This window comes from Phyllobates terribilis, unplaced genomic scaffold, assembly GCF_046119375.1.
Source record: "Phyllobates terribilis strain yellow unplaced genomic scaffold, ASM4611937v1 Scaffold_108__1_contigs__length_5656254, whole genome shotgun sequence".
Taxonomy (NCBI): Eukaryota; Metazoa; Chordata; class Amphibia; order Anura; family Dendrobatidae; genus Phyllobates; species Phyllobates terribilis.
Window position 1 is genome coordinate 355,286 of NW_027362868.1, and position 20,792 is coordinate 376,077.

At 44.4% G+C, this 20,792-nt stretch overlaps 11 non-coding genes and 1 pseudogene across 11 annotated transcripts; all 12 read left to right on the forward strand.

Annotated features, from left to right (window-relative positions):
• Positions 1-381: 381 nt before the first annotated feature.
• LOC141200944 (U2 spliceosomal RNA) lies at positions 382-572 on the forward strand. Its single transcript, XR_012272618.1, has one exon. It is a non-coding gene; the product is annotated as a U2 spliceosomal RNA (small nuclear RNA).
• A 1,123-nt stretch (positions 573-1,695) lies between these two features.
• Positions 1,696-1,886, forward strand: LOC141200956 (U2 spliceosomal RNA). Its single transcript, XR_012272626.1, has one exon. It is a non-coding gene; the product is annotated as a U2 spliceosomal RNA (small nuclear RNA).
• A 1,120-nt stretch (positions 1,887-3,006) lies between these two features.
• Positions 3,007-3,197, forward strand: LOC141200655 (U2 spliceosomal RNA). The gene has a single exon (XR_012272369.1). It is a non-coding gene; the product is annotated as a U2 spliceosomal RNA (small nuclear RNA).
• A 1,121-nt stretch (positions 3,198-4,318) lies between these two features.
• On the forward strand, positions 4,319-4,509 carry LOC141200967 (U2 spliceosomal RNA). The gene has a single exon (XR_012272630.1). It is a non-coding gene; the product is annotated as a U2 spliceosomal RNA (small nuclear RNA).
• Positions 4,510-5,628: 1,119 nt separating this feature from the next.
• Positions 5,629-5,819, forward strand: LOC141200979 (U2 spliceosomal RNA). Its single transcript, XR_012272632.1, has one exon. It is a non-coding gene; the product is annotated as a U2 spliceosomal RNA (small nuclear RNA).
• Positions 5,820-11,911: 6,092 nt separating this feature from the next.
• On the forward strand, positions 11,912-12,123 carry LOC141200937 (U2 spliceosomal RNA; annotated as a pseudogene).
• Positions 12,124-13,243: 1,120 nt separating this feature from the next.
• LOC141200991 (U2 spliceosomal RNA) lies at positions 13,244-13,434 on the forward strand. The gene has a single exon (XR_012272634.1). It is a non-coding gene; the product is annotated as a U2 spliceosomal RNA (small nuclear RNA).
• Positions 13,435-14,555: 1,121 nt separating this feature from the next.
• LOC141201004 (U2 spliceosomal RNA) lies at positions 14,556-14,746 on the forward strand. The gene has a single exon (XR_012272637.1). It is a non-coding gene; the product is annotated as a U2 spliceosomal RNA (small nuclear RNA).
• A 1,122-nt stretch (positions 14,747-15,868) lies between these two features.
• LOC141200656 (U2 spliceosomal RNA) lies at positions 15,869-16,059 on the forward strand. The gene has a single exon (XR_012272370.1). It is a non-coding gene; the product is annotated as a U2 spliceosomal RNA (small nuclear RNA).
• A 1,121-nt stretch (positions 16,060-17,180) lies between these two features.
• LOC141201016 (U2 spliceosomal RNA) lies at positions 17,181-17,371 on the forward strand. The gene has a single exon (XR_012272638.1). It is a non-coding gene; the product is annotated as a U2 spliceosomal RNA (small nuclear RNA).
• Positions 17,372-18,493: 1,122 nt separating this feature from the next.
• On the forward strand, positions 18,494-18,684 carry LOC141200241 (U2 spliceosomal RNA). Its single transcript, XR_012271967.1, has one exon. It is a non-coding gene; the product is annotated as a U2 spliceosomal RNA (small nuclear RNA).
• Positions 18,685-19,804: 1,120 nt separating this feature from the next.
• Positions 19,805-19,995, forward strand: LOC141201028 (U2 spliceosomal RNA). The gene has a single exon (XR_012272639.1). It is a non-coding gene; the product is annotated as a U2 spliceosomal RNA (small nuclear RNA).
• Positions 19,996-20,792: the final 797 nt, after the last annotated feature.

The following is a 20,792-nucleotide window of genomic DNA, read 5'->3' on the forward strand; positions in this document are numbered from 1 at the left end:
GCACAGCAGCAGCCACCTTCAGTCTGCTGCTGGACAGCCAGCAGCAGCAGCAGCAGGAGAGGTAATTAATCAGCAACCCTCCTGCTAAGGGTAGACAGCTGCTCGTTCCACCCCCCCCCCCGCCTTAATTGGTTCTCCTCCCTTCCAACGGTGTTGAGGCGGGTGGGAACAGCCGGGGGTTGAGGGTACTGTGCTAAAAGAGGTGGAGTTATGCAGATCTAAAACGCGTGGATTGCAGCAGCAGCAAGCCGAAAAGTGCAGGCATGTGAGGGATCTAGAGGTTGACAGCATGTCTTCTTAACGGGAGTCCAGGTGGCCATCTCCACAAATGGACTTTTCAGAATCCTTGGGTGGCACCGTAGTCGGAAACCAATTCTGGTTATCGCTTCTCGGCCTTTTGGCTAAGATCAAGTGTAGTATCTGTTCTTATCAGTTTAATATCTGATACGTCCCCTATCTGGGGACCATATATTAAATGGATTTTTAGAACAGGGAGATGGAAAAAGAGCTTGCTCTGTCCACTCCACGCATTGACCTGGTATTGCAGTATCTCCAGGACCGGTGCACCCCTTCTTTAATGCAGTTTCTAAAATCAGAAAGAATTGAATTCAATGCTTTTTGTTCATTTTGCTTGTTTGTCGGATTTTGGGATGGACTCTTTGGCTTTGCTTTTCTTCTCCTCATTGGATTTTTCATGTTAAAAGTTGCAGAAGCCAGATGACAAGCTCATTTTGGTTCAACTTCAGCAACTGTGCATTGCATTGCCATGTAATGTAATGTAATGCAATGCTATCTATCTAGCTCTCCCTCTATACTTCCTTTTGGATAAACAGACATATTAGGCAAGCATTTTGGAGCTTTCACCTAAATAACTACAGGTGGTGAGATAAGCTGCATAATATAATTGACCTTTCAGTATATTGTTGCACACACACCATCTATTTAGCAAATGCCCTTGTTATCAACAGCAGCCTTTTAAACTCACCTGAGCTAACAGGTATGTGAGCTGGTTACTCTGCTGCGCTTAAAATTTATTTTTTGGTTTGCTACAATGCCTTTTCTGAAACTTTGTCTCCCTCTGCTGGAACACTGACTTCTTTCATTTAATGCCTGCAGACTATAAAAGAGAAACCAACCCAAAAAGTTTGGTTGATTAGTCTGTGGCATTCTTTTAAACTGTTGCTTATGGCGGTCTCTGTGAGCTTCTCAGTGACATTCAGCCATCCAGGTATCCCGCCTGCAGTAGACGGAATGTGGCAATGGAACGCTGGCTGCGCGTGTCATAATAGGCTCTGAGCCTTTATATACCTGCGCACAGCAGCAGCCACCTTCAGTCTGCTGCTGGACAGCCAGCAGCAGCAGCAGCAGGAGAGGTAATTAATCAGCAACCCTCCTGCTAAGGGTAGACAGCTGCTCGTTCCACCCCCCCCCCCCCGCCTTAATTGGTTCTCCTCCCTTCCAACGGTGTTGAGGCGGGTGGGAACAGCCGGGGGTTGAGGGTACTGTGCTAAAAGAGGTGGAGTTATGCAGATCTAAAACGCGTGGATTGCAGCAGCAGCAAGCCGAAAAGTGCAGGCATGTGAGGGATCTAGAGGTTGACAGCATGTCTTCTTAACGGGAGTCCAGGTGGCCATCTCCACAAATGGACTTTTCAGAATCCTTGGGTGGCACCGTAGTCGGAAACCAATTCTGGTTATCGCTTCTCGGCCTTTTGGCTAAGATCAAGTGTAGTATCTGTTCTTATCAGTTTAATATCTGATACGTCCCCTATCTGGGGACCATATATTAAATGGATTTTTAGAACAGGGAGATGGAAAAAGAGCTTGCTCTGTCCACTCCACGCATTGACCTGGTATTGCAGTATCTCCAGGACCGGTGCACCCCTTCTTTAATGCAGTTTCTAAAATCAGAAAGAATTGAATTCAATGCTTTTTGTTCATTTTGCTTGTTTGTCGGATTTTGGGATGGACTCTTTGGCTTTGCTTTTCTTCTCCTCATTGGATTTTTCATGTTAAAAGTTGCAGAAGCCAGATGACAAGCTCATTTTGGTTCAACTTCAGCAACTGTGCATTGCATTGCCATGTAATGTAATGTAATGCAATGCTATCTATCTAGCTCTCCCTCTATACTTCCTTTTGGATAAACAGACATATTAGGCAAGCATTTTGGAGCTTTCACCTAAATAACTACAGGTGGTGAGATAAGCTGCACAATATAATTGACCTTTCAGTATATTGTTGCACACACACCATCTATTTAGCAAATGCCCTTGTTATCAACAGCAGCCTTTTAAACTCACCTGAGCTAACAGGTATGTGAGCTGGTTACTCTGCTGCGCTTAAAATTTCTTTTTTGGTTTGCTACAATGCCTTTTCTGAAACGTTGTCTCCCTCTGCTGGAACACTGACTTCTTTCATTTAATGCCTGCAGACTATAAAAGAGAAACCAACCCAAAAAGTTTGGTTGATTAGTCTGTGGCATTCTTTTAAACTGTTGCTTATGGCGGTCTCTGTGAGCTTCTCAGTGACATTCAGCCATCCAGGTATCCCACCTGCAGTAGACGGAATGTGGCAATGGAACGCTGGCTGCGCGTGTCATAATAGGCTCTGAGCCTTTATATACCTGCGCACAGCAGCAGCCACCTTCAGTCTGCTGCTGGACAGCCAGCAGCAGCAGCAGCAGGAGAGGTAATTAATCAGCAACCCTCCTGCTAAGGGTAGACAGCTGCTCGTTCCACCCCCCCCCCGCCTTAATTGGTTCTCCTGCCTTCCAACTGTGTTGAGGCGGGTGGGAACAGCCGGGGGTTGAGGGTACTGTGCTAAAAGAGGTGGAGTTATGCAGATCTAAAACGGGTGGATTGCAGCAGCAGCAAGCCGAAAAGTGCAGGCATGTGAGGGATCTAGAGGTTGACAGCATGTCTTCTTAACGGGAGTCCAGGTGGCCATCTCCACAAATGGACTTTTCAGAATCCTTGGGTGGCACGGTAGTCGGAAACCAATTCTGGTTATCGCTTCTCGGCCTTTTGGCTAAGATCAAGTGTAGTATCTGTTCTTATCAGTTTAATATCTGATACGTCCCCTATCTGGGGACCATATATTAAATGGATTTTTAGAACAGGGAGATGGAAAAAGAGCTTTCTCTTTCCACTCCACGCATTGACCTGGTATTGCAGTATCTCCAGGACCGGTGCACCCCTTCTTTAATGCAGTTTCTAAAATCAGAAAGAATTGAATTCAATGCTTTTTGTTCATTTTGCTTGTTTGTCGGATTTTGGGATGGACTCTTTGGCTTTGCTTTTCTTCTCCTCATTGGATTTTTCATGTTAAAAGTTGCAGAAGCCAGATGACAAGCTCATTTTGGTTCAACTTCAGCAACTGTGCATTGCATTGCCATGTAATGTAATGTAATGCAATGCTATCTATCTAGCTCTCCCTCTATACTTCCTTTTGGATAAACAGACATATTAGGCAAGCATTTTGGAGCTTTCACCTAAATAACTACAGGTGGTGAGATAAGCTGCACAATATAATTGACCTTTCAGTATATTGTTGCACACACACCATCTATTTAGCAAATGCCCTTGTTATCAACAGCAGCCTTTTAAACTCACCTGAGCTAACAGGTATGTGAGCTGGTTACTCTGCTGCGCTTAAAATTTCTTTTTTGGTTTGCTACAATGCCTTTTCTGAAACGTTGTCTCCCTCTGCTGGAACACTGACTTCTTTCATTTAATGCCTGCAGACTATAAAAGAGAAACCAACCCAAAAAGTTTGGTTGATTAGTCTGTGGCATTCTTTTAAACTGTTGCTTATGGCGGTCTCTGTGAGCTTCTCAGTGACATTCAGCCATCCAGGTATCCCGCCTGCAGTAGACGGAATGTGGCAATGGAACGCTGGCTGCGCGTGTCATAATAGGCTCTGAGCCTTTATATACCTGCGCACAGCAGCAGCCACCTTCAGTCTGCTGCTGGACAGCCAGCAGCAGCAGCAGCAGGAGAGGTAATTAATCAGCAACCCTCCTGCTAAGGGTAGACAGCTGCTCGTTCCACCCCCCCCCCCGCCTTAATTGGTTCTCCTCCCTTCCAACGGTGTTGAGGCGGGTGGGAACAGCCGGGGGTTGATTGTACTGTGCTAAAAGAGGTGGAGTTATGCAGATCTAAAACGCGTGGATTGCAGCAGCAGCAAGCCGAAAAGTGCAGGCATGTGAGGGATCTAGAGGTTGACAGCATGTCTTCTTAACGGGAGTCCAGGTGGCCATCTCCACAAATGGACTTTTCAGAATCCTTGGGTGGCACCGTAGTCGGAAACCAATTCTGGTTATCGCTTCTCGGCCTTTTGGCTAAGATCAAGTGTAGTATCTGTTCTTATCAGTTTAATATCTGATACGTCCCCTATCTGGGGACCATATATTAAATGGATTTTTAGAACAGGGAGATGGAAAAAGAGCTTGCTCTGTCCACTCCACGCATTGACCTGGTATTGCAGTATCTCCAGGACCGGTGCACCCCTTCTTTAATGTAGTTTCTAAAATCAGAAAGAATTGAATTCAATGCTTTTTGTTCATTTTGCTTGTTTGTCGGATTTTGGGATGGACTCTTTGGCTTTGCTTTTCTTCTCCTCATTGGATTTTTCATGTTAAAAGTTGCAGAAGCCAGATGACAAGCTCATTTTGGTTCAACTTCAGCAACTGTGCATTGCATTGCCATGTAATGTAATGTAATGCAATGCTATCTATCTAGCTCTCCCTCTATACTTCCTTTTGGATAAACAGACATATTAGGCAAGCATTTTGGAGCTTTCACCTAAATAACTACAGGTGGTGAGATAAGCTGCACAATATAATTGACCTTTCAGTATATTGTTGCACACACACCATCTATTTAGCAAATGCCCTTGTTATCAACAGCAGCCTTTTAAACTCACCTGAGCTAACAGGTATGTGAGCTGGTTACTCTGCTGCGCTTAAAATTTCTTTTTTGGTTTGCTACAATGCCTTTTCTGAAACGTTGTCTCCCTCTGCTGGAACACTGACTTCTTTCATTTAATGCCTGCAGACTATAAAAGAGAAACCAACCCAAAAAGTTTGGTTGATTAGTCTGTGGCATTCTTTTAAACTGTTGCTTATGGCGGTCTCTGTGAGCTTCTCAGTGACATTCAGCCATCCAGGTATCCCGCCTGCAGTAGACGGAATGTGGCAATGGAACGCTGGCTGCGCATGTCATAATAGGCTCTGAGCCTTTATATACCTGCGCACAGCAGCAGCCACCTTCAGTCTGCTGCTGGACAGCCAGCAGCAGCAGCAGCAGGAGAGGTAATTAATCAGCAACCCTCCTGCTAAGGGTAGACAGCTGCTCGTTCCACCCCCCCCCGCCTTAATTGGTTCTCCTCCCTTCCAACGGTGTTGAGGCGGGTGGGAACAGCCGGGGGTTGAGGGTACTGTGCTAAAAGAGGTGGAGTTATGCAGATCTAAAACGCGTGGATTGCAGCAGCAGCAAGCCGAAAAGTGCAGGCATGTGAGGGATCTAGAGGTTGACAGCATGTCTTCTTAACGGGAGTCCAGGTGGCCATCTCCACAAATGGACTTTTCAGAATCCTTGGGTGGCACCGTAGTCGGAAACCAATTCTGGTTATCGCTTCTCGGCCTTTTGGCTAAGATCAAGTGTAGTATCTGTTCTTATCAGTTTAATATCTGATACGTCCCCTATCTGGGGACCATATATTAAATGGATTTTTAGAACAGGGAGATGGAAAAAGAGCTTGCTCTGTCCACTCCACGCATTGACCTGGTATTGCAGTATCTCCAGGACCGGTGCACCCCTTCTTTAATGCAGTTTCTAAAATCAGAAAGAATTGAATTCAATGCTTTTTGTTCATTTTGCTTGTTTGTCGGATTTTGGGATGGACTCTTTGGCTTTGCTTTTCTTCTCCTCATTGGATTTTTCATGTTAAAAGTTGCAGAAGCCAGATGACAAGCTCATTTTGGTTCAACTTCAGCAACTGTGCATTGCATTGCCATGTAATGTAATGTAATGCAATGCTATCTATCTAGCTCTCCCTCTATACTTCCTTTTGGATAAACAGACATATTAGGCAAGCATTTTGGAGCTTTCACCTAAATAACTACAGGTGGTGAGATAAGCTGCACAATATAATTGACCTTTCAGTATATTGTTGCACACACACCATCTATTTAGCAAATGCCCTTGTTATCAACAGCAGCCTTTTAAACTCACCTGAGCTAACAGGTATGTGAGCTGGTTACTCTGCTGCGCTTAAAATTTCTTTTTTGGTTTGCTACAATGCCTTTTCTGAAACGTTGTCTCCCTCTGCTGGAACACTGACTTCTTTCATTTAATGCCTGCAGACTATAAAAGAGAAACCAACCCAAAAAGTTTGGTTGATTAGTCTGTGGCATTCTTTTAAACTGTTGCTTATGGCGGTCTCTGTGAGCTTCTCAGTGACATTCAGCCATCCAGGTATCCCGCCTGCAGTAGACGGAATGTGGCAATGGAACGCTGGCTGCGCGTGTCATAATAGGCTCTGAGCCTTTATATACCTGCGCACAGCAGCATCCACCTTCAGTCTGCTGCTGAACAGCCAGCAGCAGCAGCAGCAGGAGAGGTAATTAATCAGCAACCCTCCTGCTAAGGGTAGACAGCTGCTCGTTCCACCCCCCCCCCCGCCTTAATTGGTTCTCCTCCCTTCCAACGGTGTTGAGGCGGGTGGGAACAGCCGAGGGTTGAGGGTACTGTGCTAAAAGAGGTGGAGTTATGCAGATCTAAAACGCGTGGATTGCAGCAGCAGCAAGCCGAAAAGTGCAGGCATGTGAGGGATCTAGAGGTTGACAGCATGTCTTCTTAACGGGAGTCCAGGTGGCCATCTCCACAAATGGACTTTTCAGAATCCTTGGGTGGCACCGTAGTCGGAAACCAATTCTGGTTATCGCTTCTTGGCCTTTTGGCTCAGATCAAGTGTCTGGACATCAGGTTCCTTGAGTGCTAGCCCTCGGCCTTCCAGCATCGCCACTCCGGTGGCTTAAGCTGGATGCTGCTATAGGGGGAGAGTGAGGAGGAAACGGGAAGGCGATTTCCGTGGCTGACTATGGGAGTCAAGCTGAAATTTGCTGGGACCGGGGACCCCCGGGTCAAGAATGGATTTCGCATTGAGATTTCCGAGGAGAAGAAGGGACATTTTTCCATGTCCTACCTGGTGAATGCCATCTTCTATGAAGCATTGAAGATTAAGAAGTCGGACATTCTTTGCCTGCAGGAATTTAGAAGTCATGGAAGGTATGTGCTGGTTCTTTCTACTATGGCTGCTTGCCAAAATCTTTATAGAACCTTGAAAGGCCATACTGAGAACTCCCTCCTAGATGGACTCACTTTTACTGTCCTCTATTCAAAGGGGGATGTTCCTGTTGTTGTGTTTATGCACAATCCCTTTATCCCCCAGGAGGACATTACTTTATTCTTGAGGAGGCATTGTACTTATGTGCATTTTTCCCACAAGATCTCGAATGAAGAAGGCTTGTGGACTGGCAAATACAAGTACTTTGTTCGTTTTGCTACAGACCCCGAGGGGCCAGGGGGCATACATTATCCTCCTATGTGTTTCTCTATTGGGAGAGACACTGGTTTCTTGTACTTTCCTGATGCTCCTTTTTTCTGCAGAAGATGTAACAAGTATGGTCATGTCCAGGAGTCCTGCAGGTATCCGCCAACCTGCAGGAGGTGTAACACGTCTGGTCATATGGCGAAAGACTGCAAGAACCAGGTAAAGTGTGATGCTTGTGGTGAGGAGGGGCATGTTCTTAGGCAGTGTCAAGCTAGAACCACTCCTAAGTCTTTTGCTCAAGTGGTCGCGGAGGGGCCTGCTGTTCCTTCGACTTCTACTAGGGTTCCACAAGGTCCCCTTCCGGATGTCGGGGAGGCAACTGCTCCCCAAGAGGAAGAGGATGGCACTCAGATGGACGACATATTTGAAGATGCCCAGCTTCAGCCTCCTGCATCAGGAGGCTTTGACATGGTGATTCCTGAGGTGATGTCACCTTTCCCTCCCCAGTTTGGTGTCCGTGGTGAGGGGGAAATGGACTTGTCCAATTCTCCTGTCATATCTTGGTGCAATACTGCTTCAGAGGAGATCGGGGGCGGTGGCCAAGGGGACTTGTCTGCTGTCCGTTTCTCTGATGAGGAGGATCCTGATGTGGTCAAGAAGAAGCCAAGGACTGAGTGTTCATCCATTGCTGCCGTGTGTGATAGCCCGGTGGACTCTCGTGCTTACCCGTCAGATGTATTTTCTCCTGACATTGTTACATTTGGCATTCAGCCAGATGGTAATAGCTTTGCTTTGCTTGATGAAGGTTGAGTTGATGTTTTCTTTCTTTTTTTTTCAGGTTATGTGTGATCCCCTTTAGTTATGCCGCATCATTCTGGATGGGACATTGTGTCCCTTAATGTTAGGCAAATTAGATCTGTTACCCGAAGAACAACAGTTCTGGATTATCTAAAGGGTTTGAGTGCAGATGTCTATTGTCTACAAGAGTGTGGGATTACTGAATCTCGAGGGGATAAGGACTGGCCTTATGGCCAGTATGTTTGGTCGGGGTCCAGCTTTAACAAAAATGATGGTGTGGGGATTTTAGTTGGTAATAAGAATATTACTATTGATAATTACACGGTTGTGGAGGTGGGTCGCTGCATTATTGTTTTTTTGAGTTATAGGGGGTGGAAGGTTAGAATGATTAATTTATATTGTCCTACTAAAAAAGAGGAGCGGCTTGCTCTTCTTGAGAAATTGAGTTTTTTTCTCCCTGGAAAAATTCCTACAGTTTTTGTTGGTGACTGTAATTGTGTCACAGAAGGTAATGTGGACATTACGGGAAAAAAGTTATCTCAACTTATTTCTGATTTTTCTTTCTTAGACGCTGCAATACTTGAGTATGGCATTCCACCACCGCCTACATATTATGCTGACCGTGGTAATATTTCATCGAGAATAGATAGGATGTTATTTTCCAAAAATATGGTTTGTTCAAGTTATGTTCAACATAAGGTACCTTTTTCTGATCATGAGTGTTTGCGTGGAGTTTTTAGTGCGAATGGGGACATGGTGTTTGGGGGTGGGGTTTGGAAATTGAATACGAGGTTGTTGGAGGATGAGGAGGTGATGAGTGAGTTGGAGAAAAGGTATGCAAGTTGGAGGTGGCGTAAGCGTGATTTTGGTAGTGTGCTTGAATGGTGGGATTGGGTGAAATTACAGTTAAAAACTTTCTTTAAAAAATGGGGCTACAAAAAAGCTGCCAGATATCGTAATAGATTTAATGACTTAAGTAGACGGATTGATTGGTTGCGTGGGTGTGTTAGGAAAGGAATGGATATGTCTGATCAGCTTGAGGTTGCTAAGAATGAGTTAAAATGTCTTCTGGATGAAAAAGGTAAAGAGATTATTTACCGTACCAAGTTAGAGCATTTGGAAAAGAATGAAAAGTGCACCAGGTACTTTTTTAAAAAAATGAATGGAAGGAAGTTGGATTTGAGTGAAGTGGTAGGTGAAGATGGATCTAGTGTGGTTGGGAAGAATGTGTTGAATGAGGTGAATGGCTTCTATAGTAAGTTGTACGATGAGAAATGGATTGATCCTGGACTTGTGTCGCATGTATTGAGTGGTATGGAGAAGAGACTTGGTTCGGATGAATGTGATGCTTTGTGTGAGGATGTTATTTTGGATGAGGTGAGGAATGTTGTTATGAGTGCTAAAAAGAATAAGACGCCTGGGAAGGATGGGTTGCCTGTGGAGCTGTATGTGAAAGCTTGGGAGTTTTTGGGTAAGGACTTGACTGAGGTTTGTAGGTATATGTGGATGAATGGTGTTTTGTGTGACAGTATGAAAGAGGGTATAGTGGTTCTTGTGTTTAAGAAGGGTGAGAAAAAGCGTTTGGAGAACTGGAGACCCATATCATTGCTTAACGCTGATTATAAGGTCTACAGTAAATTGTTAGCAAATCGTATGCGTGAGGTGATTGGTAGGGTTGTGGAGGATGACCAAGTGTGTGCCGTGCCTGGTCGGAGTATAAGTGATAATTTGTTATTGTTAAGGGATATGCTTGGGGATTGTAAGACTAGAAAGCAGAAGTGTATGGTGTTAGCAATTGATTTTGAAAAGGCTTTTGATAGAGTTTCGCATGTGTTTCTGTTTAAAGTATTGGAGAGGATGGGTTTCCCTAGGGTTTTTCTGAATGGAGTTAAGTCTTTATATGATTATGTGTCAAGTGAGTTTTTAGTGAATGGATGGTTGTCTGACAAAGTGATGATTAGGTCTGGTGTAAGACAGGGGTGCCCTATGTCCCCTGTCTTGTTTGTATGTGTGATTGAGCCTTTGCTGTGTTTAGTGAGACGTGAGAAAATGATGAGAGGATTCTTAGTGCCTGGGAGTGGTGGTAAGCATGTGAAGGTGTTAGGTTACATGGATGATGTTGTGATGGTGAGTGAAAGTATGGCTTCAATGAGTAGGGTGAGGTTGCTTTTGGATTTTTTCTGTGGTACATCAGGTTTTAGAGTTAACTGGACTAAGTGTAGTTTCAAATGCTTTGGAGATGACAGTATTCGTATGGAAGGTGTTAAGTATGAGGAGAGTGCAATTAAGATTTTAGGGGTATTTTTCAATGATGATCTGAAAGGAAATGAGAGTTGGGACGAGTGTGGTATGCGTGTTGAGCGAAAACTGAATTTTTGGAGAATGAGAGATCTTTCTTTGCGGGGCAAAGTTCTAGTTATCAAAGCAGTGATCTTACCCATTCTGCTTTTTGTGGCCATATTTTTTCCATCCCCTTTTAGGAAAGTGAAGAGAGTTGAGAAAATGATTTTTTCTTTTTTCTGGTGCAGCAAGATGGAGAAGCTGAAGAGGGAAAGCCTTTATAAGGCCTGCCAGCATGGTGGTTAGGGATTTCCTAATGTTGAGGTTTTTTTAGGGCTCCATTATATTAAGACGATTGTGGTATTGTTGGGTAAAGGTAATAAGGGTGCATGTATGGCAAGTTATTCTGCAGGATGGATGTTGTATGGGTTAGGTTGGAGAAAGAGGGATGCGAGAGTGCCTGTGTCTTTTAAGTGTCCGGTGTGGTATGAGGTGATTGAAAAGTTTGTCAAGAAGTATGATTTGCTGAGTGTGCCGGTGGATGAGTTTAGAATGACTAAGAGGGTGTATAGGAAATTGTGTGCAAATGAGGTCGAGTCTAATATTGTTGGTTTGAGAGGGAATGAGGTTGCGGATGCTTGGAGAAAGTTGGGTATGTATGGGATGTCCAACAAACAGAAGGATGTAGTGTGGATGGCGTTTCACAATATTCTTCCAGTGAGGGACGTTCAAAAGAAGAGAGGTTTGATTATGTCGGATGTTTGTCCAAGAGATGGATGTAATGGTTGTGAGACGGTTATGCATCTGATGTGGAATTGTAATTTTGCGCAAGACGTGTGGAAATGTGTAGGGGGGTTGTGTAGGAGTTTGGCGGGAGTGACTTTTGTGGATTGGCGTGTGGTTATGTTTGGTATTGGTGCAAGTGGACGTGTAAAGGAGAGAGTTTTGTGGTTAATTATGGCTTGTGTGTTAGAAAGTTTGTGGGATGTGAGGAATCTTTGTGTATTCAAAAGGAAATCAATTACAGTAAATGAATGTATTAGGATTATTCTTTCTAGGCTATTTTTGATTTACAAGATGGATAGTAGTAGCGGTGGTGGAACAGATGCCGAGGGAATATGGAAATTTAAAAAGTGGAGGCATATTGTAAAATTTCAGTGATCTTTTGGTTTATATTAATAAGATGTTCTTCTTTCTGTAATATTAGGTTACTTTATGCTTAATAAATATGGCCATGATGATGAGAAGTTTTTTTTTTTGCAACAGTTTTGGTATATCCTACTGATTTGCTATAAAACTAACCTGAATGGTTAAAAAAAAAAAAAAAAAAAAAAAAAAATCTGTTCTTATCAGTTTAATATCTGATACGTCCCCTATCTGGGGACCATATATTAAATGGATTTTTAGAACAGGGAGATGGAAAAAGAGCTTGCTCTGTCCACTCCACGCATTGACCTGGTATTGCAGTATCTCCAGGACCGGTGCACCCCTTCTTTAATGCAGTTTCTAAAATCAGAAAGAATTGAATTCAATGCTTTTTGTTCATTTTGCTTGTTTGTCGGATTTTGGGATGGACTCTTTGGCTTTGCTTTTCTTCTCCTCATTGGATTTTTCATGTTAAAAGTTGCAGAAGCCAGATGACAAGCTCATTTTGGTTCAACTTCAGCAACTGTGCATTGCATTGCCATGTAATGTAATGTAATGCAATGCTATCTATCTAGCTCTCCCTCTATACTTCCTTTTGGATAAACAGACATATTAGGCAAGCATTTTGGAGCTTTCACCTAAATAACTACAGGTGGTGAGATAAGCTGCACAATATAATTGACCTTTCAGTATATTGTTGCACACACACCATCTATTTAGCAAATGCCCTTGTTATCAACAGCAGCCTTTTAAACTCACCTGAGCTAACAGGTATGTGAGCTGGTTACTCTGCTGCGCTTAAAATTTCTTTTTTGGTTTGCTACAATGCCTTTTCTGAAACGTTGTCTCCCTCTGCTGGAACACTGACTTCTTTCATTTAATGCCTGCAGACTATAAAAGAGAAACCAACCCAAAAAGTTTGGTTGATTAGTCTGTGGCATTCTTTTAAACTGTTGCTTATGGCGGTCTCTGTGAGCTTCTCAGTGACATTCAGCCATCCAGGTATCCCGCCTGCAGTAGACGGAATGTGGCAATGGAACGCTGGCTGCGCGTGTCATAATAGGCTCTGAGCCTTTATATACCTGCGCACAGCAGCAGCCACCTTCAGTCTGCTGCTGGACAGCCAGCAGCAGCAGCAGCAGGAGAGGTAATTAATCAGCAACCCTCCTGCTAAGGGTAGACAGCTGCTCGTTCCACCCCCCCCCCGCCTTAATTGGTTCTCCTCCCTTCCAACGGTGTTGAGGCGGGTGGGAACAGCCGGGGGTTGAGGGTACTGTGCTAAAAGAGGTGGAGTTATGCAGATCTAAAACGCGTGGATTGCAGCAGCAGCAAGCCGAAAAGTGCAGGCATGTGAGGGATCTAGAGGTTGACAGCATGTCTTCTTAACGGGAGTCCAGGTGGCCATCTCCACAAATGGACTTTTCAGAATCCTTGGGTGGCACCGTAGTCGGAAACCAATTCTGGTTATCGCTTCTCGGCCTTTTGGCTAAGATCAAGTGTAGTATCTGTTCTTATCAGTTTAATATCTGATACGTCCCCTATCTGGGGACCATATATTAAATGGATTTTTAGAACAGGGAGATGGAAAAAGAGCTTGCTCTGTCCACTCCACGCATTGACCTGGTATTGCAGTATCTCCAGGACCGGTGCACCCCTTCTTTAATGCAGTTTCTAAAATCAGAAAGAATTGAATTCAATGCTTTTTGTTCATTTTGCTTGTTTGTCGGATTTTGGGATGGACTCTTTGGCTTTGCTTTTCTTCTCCTCATTGGATTTTTCATGTTAAAAGTTGCAGAAGCCAGATGACAAGCTCATTTTGGTTCAACTTCAGCAACTGTGCATTGCATTGCCATGTAATGTAATGTAATGCAATGCTATCTATCTAGCTCTCCCTCTATACTTCCTTTTGGATAAACAGACATATTAGGCAAGCATTTTGGAGCTTTCACCTAAATAACTACAGGTGGTGAGATAAGCTGCACAATATAATTGACCTTTCAGTATATTGTTGCACACACACCATCTATTTAGCAAATGCCCTTGTTATCTACAGCAGCCTTTTAAACTCACCTGAGCTAACAGGTATGTGAGCTGGTTACTCTGCTGCGCTTAAAATTTCTTTTTTGGTTTGCTACAATGCCTTTTCTGAAACGTTGTCTCCCTCTGCTGGAACACTGACTTCTTTCATTTAATGCCTGCAGACTATAAAAGAGAAACCAACCCAAAAAGTTTGGTTGATTAGTCTGTGGCATTCTTTTAAACTGTTGCTTATGGCGGTCTCTGTGAGCTTCTCAGTGACATTCAGCCATCCAGGTATCCCGCCTGCAGTAGACGGAATGTGGCAATGGAACGCTGGCTGCGCGTGTCATAATAGGCTCTGAGCCTTTATATACCTGCGCACAGCAGCAGCCACCTTCAGTCTGCTGCTGGACAGCCAGCAGCAGCAGCAGCAGGAGAGGTAATTAATCAGCAACCCTCCTGCTAAGGGTAGACAGCTGCTCTTTCCACTCCCACCCCTGCCTTAATTGGTTCTCCTCCCTTCCAACGGTGTTGAGGCGGGTGGGAACAGCCGGGGGTTGAGGGTACTGTGCTAAAAGAGGTGGAGTTATGCAGATCTAAAACGCGTGGATTGCAGCAGCAGCAAGCCGAAAAGTGCAGGCATGTGAGGGATCTAGAGGTTGACAGCATGTCTTCTTAACGGGAGTCCAGGTGGCCATCTCCACAAATGGACTTTTCAGAATCCTTGGGTGGCACCGTAGTCGGAAACCAATTCTGGTTATCGCTTCTCGGCCTTTTGGCTAAGATCAAGTGTAGTATCTGTTCTTATCAGTTTAATATCTGATACGTCCCCTATCTGGGGACCATATATTAAATGGATTTTTAGAACAGGGAGATGGAAAAAGAGCTTGCTCTGTCCACTCCACGCATTGACCTGGTATTGCAGTATCTCCAGGACCGGTGCACCCCTTCTTTAATGCAGTTTCTAAAATCAGAAAGAATTGAATTCAATGCTTTTTGTTCATTTTGCTTGTTTGTCAGATTTTGGGATGGACTCTTTGGCTTTGCTTTTCTTCTCCTCATTGGATTTTTCATGTTAAAAGTTGCAGAAGCCAGATGACAAGCTCATTTTGGTTCAACTTCAGCAACTGTGCATTGCATTGCCATGTAATGTAATGTAATGAAATGCTATCTATCTAGCTCTCCCTCTATACTTCCTTTTGGATAAACAGACATATTAGGCAAGCATTTTGGAGCTTTCACCTAAATAACTACAGGTGGTGAGATAAGCTGCACAATATAATTGACCTTTCAGTATATTGTTGCACACACACCATCTATTTAGCAAATGCCCTTGTTATCAACAGCAGCCTTTTAAACTCACCTGAGCTAACAGGTATGTGAGCTGGTTACTCTGCTGCGCTTAAAATTTCTTTTTTGGTTTGCTACAATGCCTTTTCTGAAACGTTGTCTCCCTCTGCTGGAACACTGACTTCTTTCATTTAATGCCTGCAGACTATAAAAGAGAAACCAACCCAAAAAGTTTGGTTGATTAGTCTGTGGCATTCTTTTAAACTGTTGCTTATGGCGGTCTCTGTGAGCTTCTCAGTGACATTCAGCCATCCAGGTATCCCGCCTGCAGTAGACGGAATGTGGCAATGGAACGCTGGCTGCGCGTGTCATAATAGGCTCTGAGCCTTTATATACCTGCGCACAGCAGCAGCCACCTTCAGTCTGCTGCTGGACAGCCAGCAGCAGCAGCAGCAGGAGAGGTAATTAATCAGCAACCCTCCTGCTAAGGGTAGACAGCTGCTCGTTCCACCCCCCCCCCCCGCCTTAATTGGTTCTCCTCCCTTCCAACGGTGTTGAGGCGGGTGGGAACAGCCGGGGGTTGAGGGTACTGTGCTAAAAGAGGTGGAGTTATGCAGATCTAAAACGCGTGGATTGCAGCAGCAGCAAGCCGAAAAGTGCAGGCATGTGAGGGATCTAGAGGTTGACAGCATGTCTTCTTAACGGGAGTCCAGGTGGCCATCTCCACAAATGGACTTTTCAGAATCCTTGGGTGGCACCGTAGTCGGAAACCAATTCTGGTTATCGCTTCTCGGCCTTTTGGCTAAGATCAAGTGTAGTATCTGTTCTTATCAGTTTAATATCTGATACGTCCCCTATCTGGGGACCATATATTAAATGGATTTTTAGAACAGGGAGATGGAAAAAGAACTTGCTCTGTCCACTCCACGCATTGACCTGGTATTGCAGTATCTCCAGGACCGGTGCACCCCTTCTTTAATGCAGTTTCTAAAATCAGAAAGAATTGAATTCAATGCTTTTTGTTCATTTTGCTTGTTTGTCGGATTTTGGGATGGACTCTTTGGCTTTGCTTTTCTTCTCCTCATTGGATTTTTCATGTTAAAAGTTGCAGAAGCCAGATGACAAGCTCATTTTGGTTCAACTTCAGCAACTGTGCATTGCATTGCCATGTAATGTAATGTAATGCAATGCTATCTATCTAGCTCTCCCTCTATACTTCCTTTTGGATAAACAGACATATTAGGCAAGCATTTTGGAGCTTTCACCTAAATAACTACAGGTGGTGAGATAAGCTGCACAATATAATTGACCTTTCAGTATATTGTTGCACACACACCATCTATTTAGCAAATGCCCTTGTTATCAACAGCAGCCTTTTAAACTCACCTGAGCTAACAGGTATGTGAGCTGGTTACTCTGCTGCGCTTAAAATTTATTTTTTGGTTTGCTACAATGTCTTTTCTGAAACGTTGTCTCCCTCTGCTGGAACACTGACTTCTTTCATTTAATGCCTGCAGACTATAAAAGAGAAACCAACCCAAAAAGTTTGGTTGATTAGTCTGTGGCATTCTTTTAAACTGTTGCTTATGGCGGTCTCTGTGAGCTTCTCAGTGACATTCAGCCATCCAGGTATCCCGCCTGCAGTAGACGGAATGTGGCAATGGAACGCTGGCTGCGCGTGTCATAATAGGCTCTGAGCCTTTATATACCTGCGCACAGCAGCAGCCACCTTCAGTCTGCTGCTGGACAGCCAGCAGCAGCAGCAGCAGGAGAGGTAATTAATCAGCAACCCTCCTGCTAAGGGTAGACAGCTGCTCGTTCCACCCCCCCCCCCGCCTTAATTGGTTCTCCTCCCTTCCAACGGTGTTGAGGCGGGTGGGAACAGCCGGGGGTTGAGGGTACTGTGCTAAAAGAGGTGGAGTTATGCAGATCTAAAACGCGTGGATTGCAGCAGCAGCAAGCCGAAAAGTGCAGGCATGTGAGGGATCTAGAGGTTGACAGCATGTCTTCTTAACGGGAGTCCAGGTGGCCATCTCCACAAATGGACTTTTCAGAATCCTTGGGTGGCACCGTAGTCGGAAACCAATTCTGGTTATCGCTTCTCGGCCTTTTGGCTAAGATCAAGTGTAGTATCTGTTCTTATCAGTTTAATATCTGATACGTCCCCTATCTGGGGACCATATATTAAATGGATTTTTAGAACAGGGAGATGGAAAAAGAGCTTGCTCTGTCCACTCCACGCATTGACCTGGTATTGCAGTATCTCCAGGACCGGTGCACCCCTTCTTTAATGCAGTTTCTAAAATCAGAAAGAATTGAATTCAATGCTTTTTGTTCATTTTGCTTGTTTGTCGGATTTTGGGATGGACTCTTTGGCTTTGCTTTTCTTCTCCTCATTGGATTTTTCATGTTAAAAGTTGCAGAAGCCAGATGACAAGCTCATTTTGGTTCAACTTCAGCAACTGTGCATTGCATTGCCATGTAATGTAATGTAATGCAATGCTATCTATCTAGCTCTCCCTCTATACTTCCTTTTGGATAAACAGACATATTAGGCAAGCATTTTGGAGCTTTCACCTAAATAACTACAGGTGGTGAGATAAGCTGCACAATATAATTGACCTTTCAGTATATTGTTGCACACACACCATCTATTTAGCAAATGCCCTTGTTATCAACAGCAGCCTTTTAAACTCACCTGAGCTAACAGGTATGTGAGCTGGTTACTCTGCTGCGCTTAAAATTTCTTTTTTGGTTTGCTACAATGCCTTTTCTGAAACGTTGTCTCCCTCTGCTGGAACACTGACTTCTTTCATTTAATGCCTGCAGACTATAAAAGAGAAACCAACCCAAAAAGTTTGGTTGATTAGTCTGTGGCATTCTTTTAAACTGTTGCTTATGGCGGTCTCTGTGAGCTTCTCAGTGACATTCAGCCATCCAGGTATCCCGCCTGCAGTAGACGGAATGTGGCAATGGAACGCTGGCTGCACGTGTCATAATAGGCTCTGAGCCTTTATATACCTGCGCACAGCAGCAGCCACCTTCAGTCTGCTGCTGGACAGCCAGCAGCAGCAGCAGCAGGAGAGGTAATTAATCAGCAACCCTCCTGCTAAGGGTAGACAGCTGCTCGTTCCACCCCCCCCCCCCGCCTTAATTGGTTCTCCTCCCTTCCAACGGTGTTGAGGCGGGTGGGAACAGCCGGGGGTTGAGGGTACTGTGCTAAAAGAGGTGGAGTTATGCAGATCTAAAACGCGTGGATTGCAGCAGCAGCAAGCCGAAAAGTGCAGGCATGTGAGGAATCTAGAGGTTGACAGCATGTCTTCTTAACGGGAGTCCAGGTGGCCATCTCCACAAATGGACTTTTCAGAATCCTTGGGTGGCACCGTAGTCGGAAACCAATTCTGGTTATCGCTTCTCGGCCTTTTGGCTAAGATCAAGTGTAGTATCTGTTCTTATCAGTTTAATATCTGATACGTCCCCTATCTGGGGACCATATATTAAATGGATTTTTAGAACAGGGAGATGGAAACAGAGCTTGCTCTGTCCACTCCACGCATTGACCTGGTATTGCAGTATCTCCAGGACCGGTGCACCCCTTCTTTAATGCAGTTTCTAAAATCAGAAAGAATTGAATTCAATGCTTTTTGTTCATTTTGCTTGTTTGTCAGATTTTGGGATGGACTCTTTGGCTTTGCTTTTCTTCTCCTCATTGGATTTTTCATGTTAAAAGTTGCAGAAGCCAGATGACAAGCTCATTTTGGTTCAACTTCAGCAACTGTGCATTGCATTGCCATGTAATGTAATGTAATGCAATGCTATCTATCTAGCTCTCCCTCTATACTTCCTTTTGGATAAACAGACATATTAGGCAAGCATTTTGGAGCTTTCACCTAAATAACTACAGGTGGTGAGATAAGCTGCACAATATAATTGACCTTTCAGTATATTGTTGCACACACACCATCTATTTAGCAAATGCCCTTGTTATCAACAGCAGCCTTTTAAACTCACCTGAGCTAACAGGTATGTGAGCTGGTTACTCTGCTGCGCTTAAAATTTCTTTTTTGGTTTGCTACAATGTCTTTTCTGAAACGTTGTCTCCCTCTGCTGGAACACTGACTTCTTTCATTTAATGCCTGCAGACTATAAAAGAGAAACCAACCCAAAAAGTTTGGTTGATTAGTCTGTGGCATTCTTTTAAACTGTTGCTTATGGCGGTCTCTGTGAGCTTCTCAGTGACATTCAGCCATCCAGGTATCCCGCCTGCAGTAGACGGAATGTGGCAATGGAACGCTGGCTGCGCGTGTCATAATAGGCTCTGAGCCTTTATATACCTGCGCACAGCAGCAGCCACCTTCAGTCTGCTGCTGGACAGCCAGCAGCAGCAGCAGCAGGAGAGGTAATTAATCAGCAACCCTCCTGCTAAGGGTAGACAGCTGCTCGTTCCACCCCCCCCCCGCCTTAATTGGTTCTCCTCCCTTCCAACGGTGTTGAGGCGGGTGGGAACAGCCGGGGGTTGAGGGTACTGTGCTAAAAGAGGTGGAGTTATGCAGATCTAAAACGCGTGGATTGCAGCAGCAGCAAGCCGAAAAGTGCAGGCATGTGAGGGATCTAGAGGTTGACAGCATGTCTTCTTAACGGGAGTCCAGGTGGCCATCTCCACAAATGGACTTTTCAGAATCCTTGGGTGGCACCGTAGTCGGAAACCAATTCTGGTTATCGCTTCTCGGCCTTTTGGCTAAGATCAAGTGTAGTATCTGTTCTTATCAGTTTAATATCTGATACGTCCCCTATCTGGGGACCATATATTAAATGGATTTTTAGAACAGGGAGATGGAAAAAGAGCTTGCTCTGTCCACTCCACGCATTGACCTGGTATTGCAGTATCTCCAGGACCGGTGCACCCCTTCTTTAATGCAGTTTCTAAAATCAGAAAGAATTGAATTCAATGCTTTTTGTTCATTTTGCTTGTTTGTCGGATTTTGGGATGGACTCTTTGGCTTTGCTTTTCTTCTCCTCATTGGATTTTTCATGTTAAAAGTTGCAGAAGCCAGATGACAAGCTCATTTTGGTTCAACTTCAGCAACTGTGCATTGCATTGCCATGTAATGTAATGTAATGCAATGCTATCTATCTAGCTCTCCCTCTATACTTCCTTTTGGATAAACAGACATATTAGGCAAGCATTTTGGAGCTTTCACCTAAATAACTACAGGTGGTGAGATAAGCTGCACAATATAATTGACCTTTCAGTATATTGTTGCACACACACCATCTATTTAGCAAATGCCCTTGTTATCAACAGCAGCCTTTTAAACTCACCTGAGCTAACAGGTATGTGAGCTGGTTACTCTGCTGCGCTTAAAATTTCTTTTTTGGTTTGCTACAATGCCTTTTCTGAAACGTTGTCTCCCTCTGCTGGAACACTGACTTCTTTCATTTAATGCCTGCAGACTATAAAAGAGAAACCAACCCAAAAAGTTTGGTTGATTAGTCTGTGGCATTCTTTTAAACTGTTGCTTATGGCGGTCTCTGTGAGCTTCTCAGTGACATTCACCCATCCAGGTATCCCGCCTGCAGTAGACGGAATGTGGCAATGGAACGCTGGCTGCGCGTGTCATAATAGGCTCTGAGCCTTTATATACCTGCGCACAGCAGCAGCCACCTTCAGTCTGCTGCTGGACAGCCAGCAGCAGCAGCAGCAGG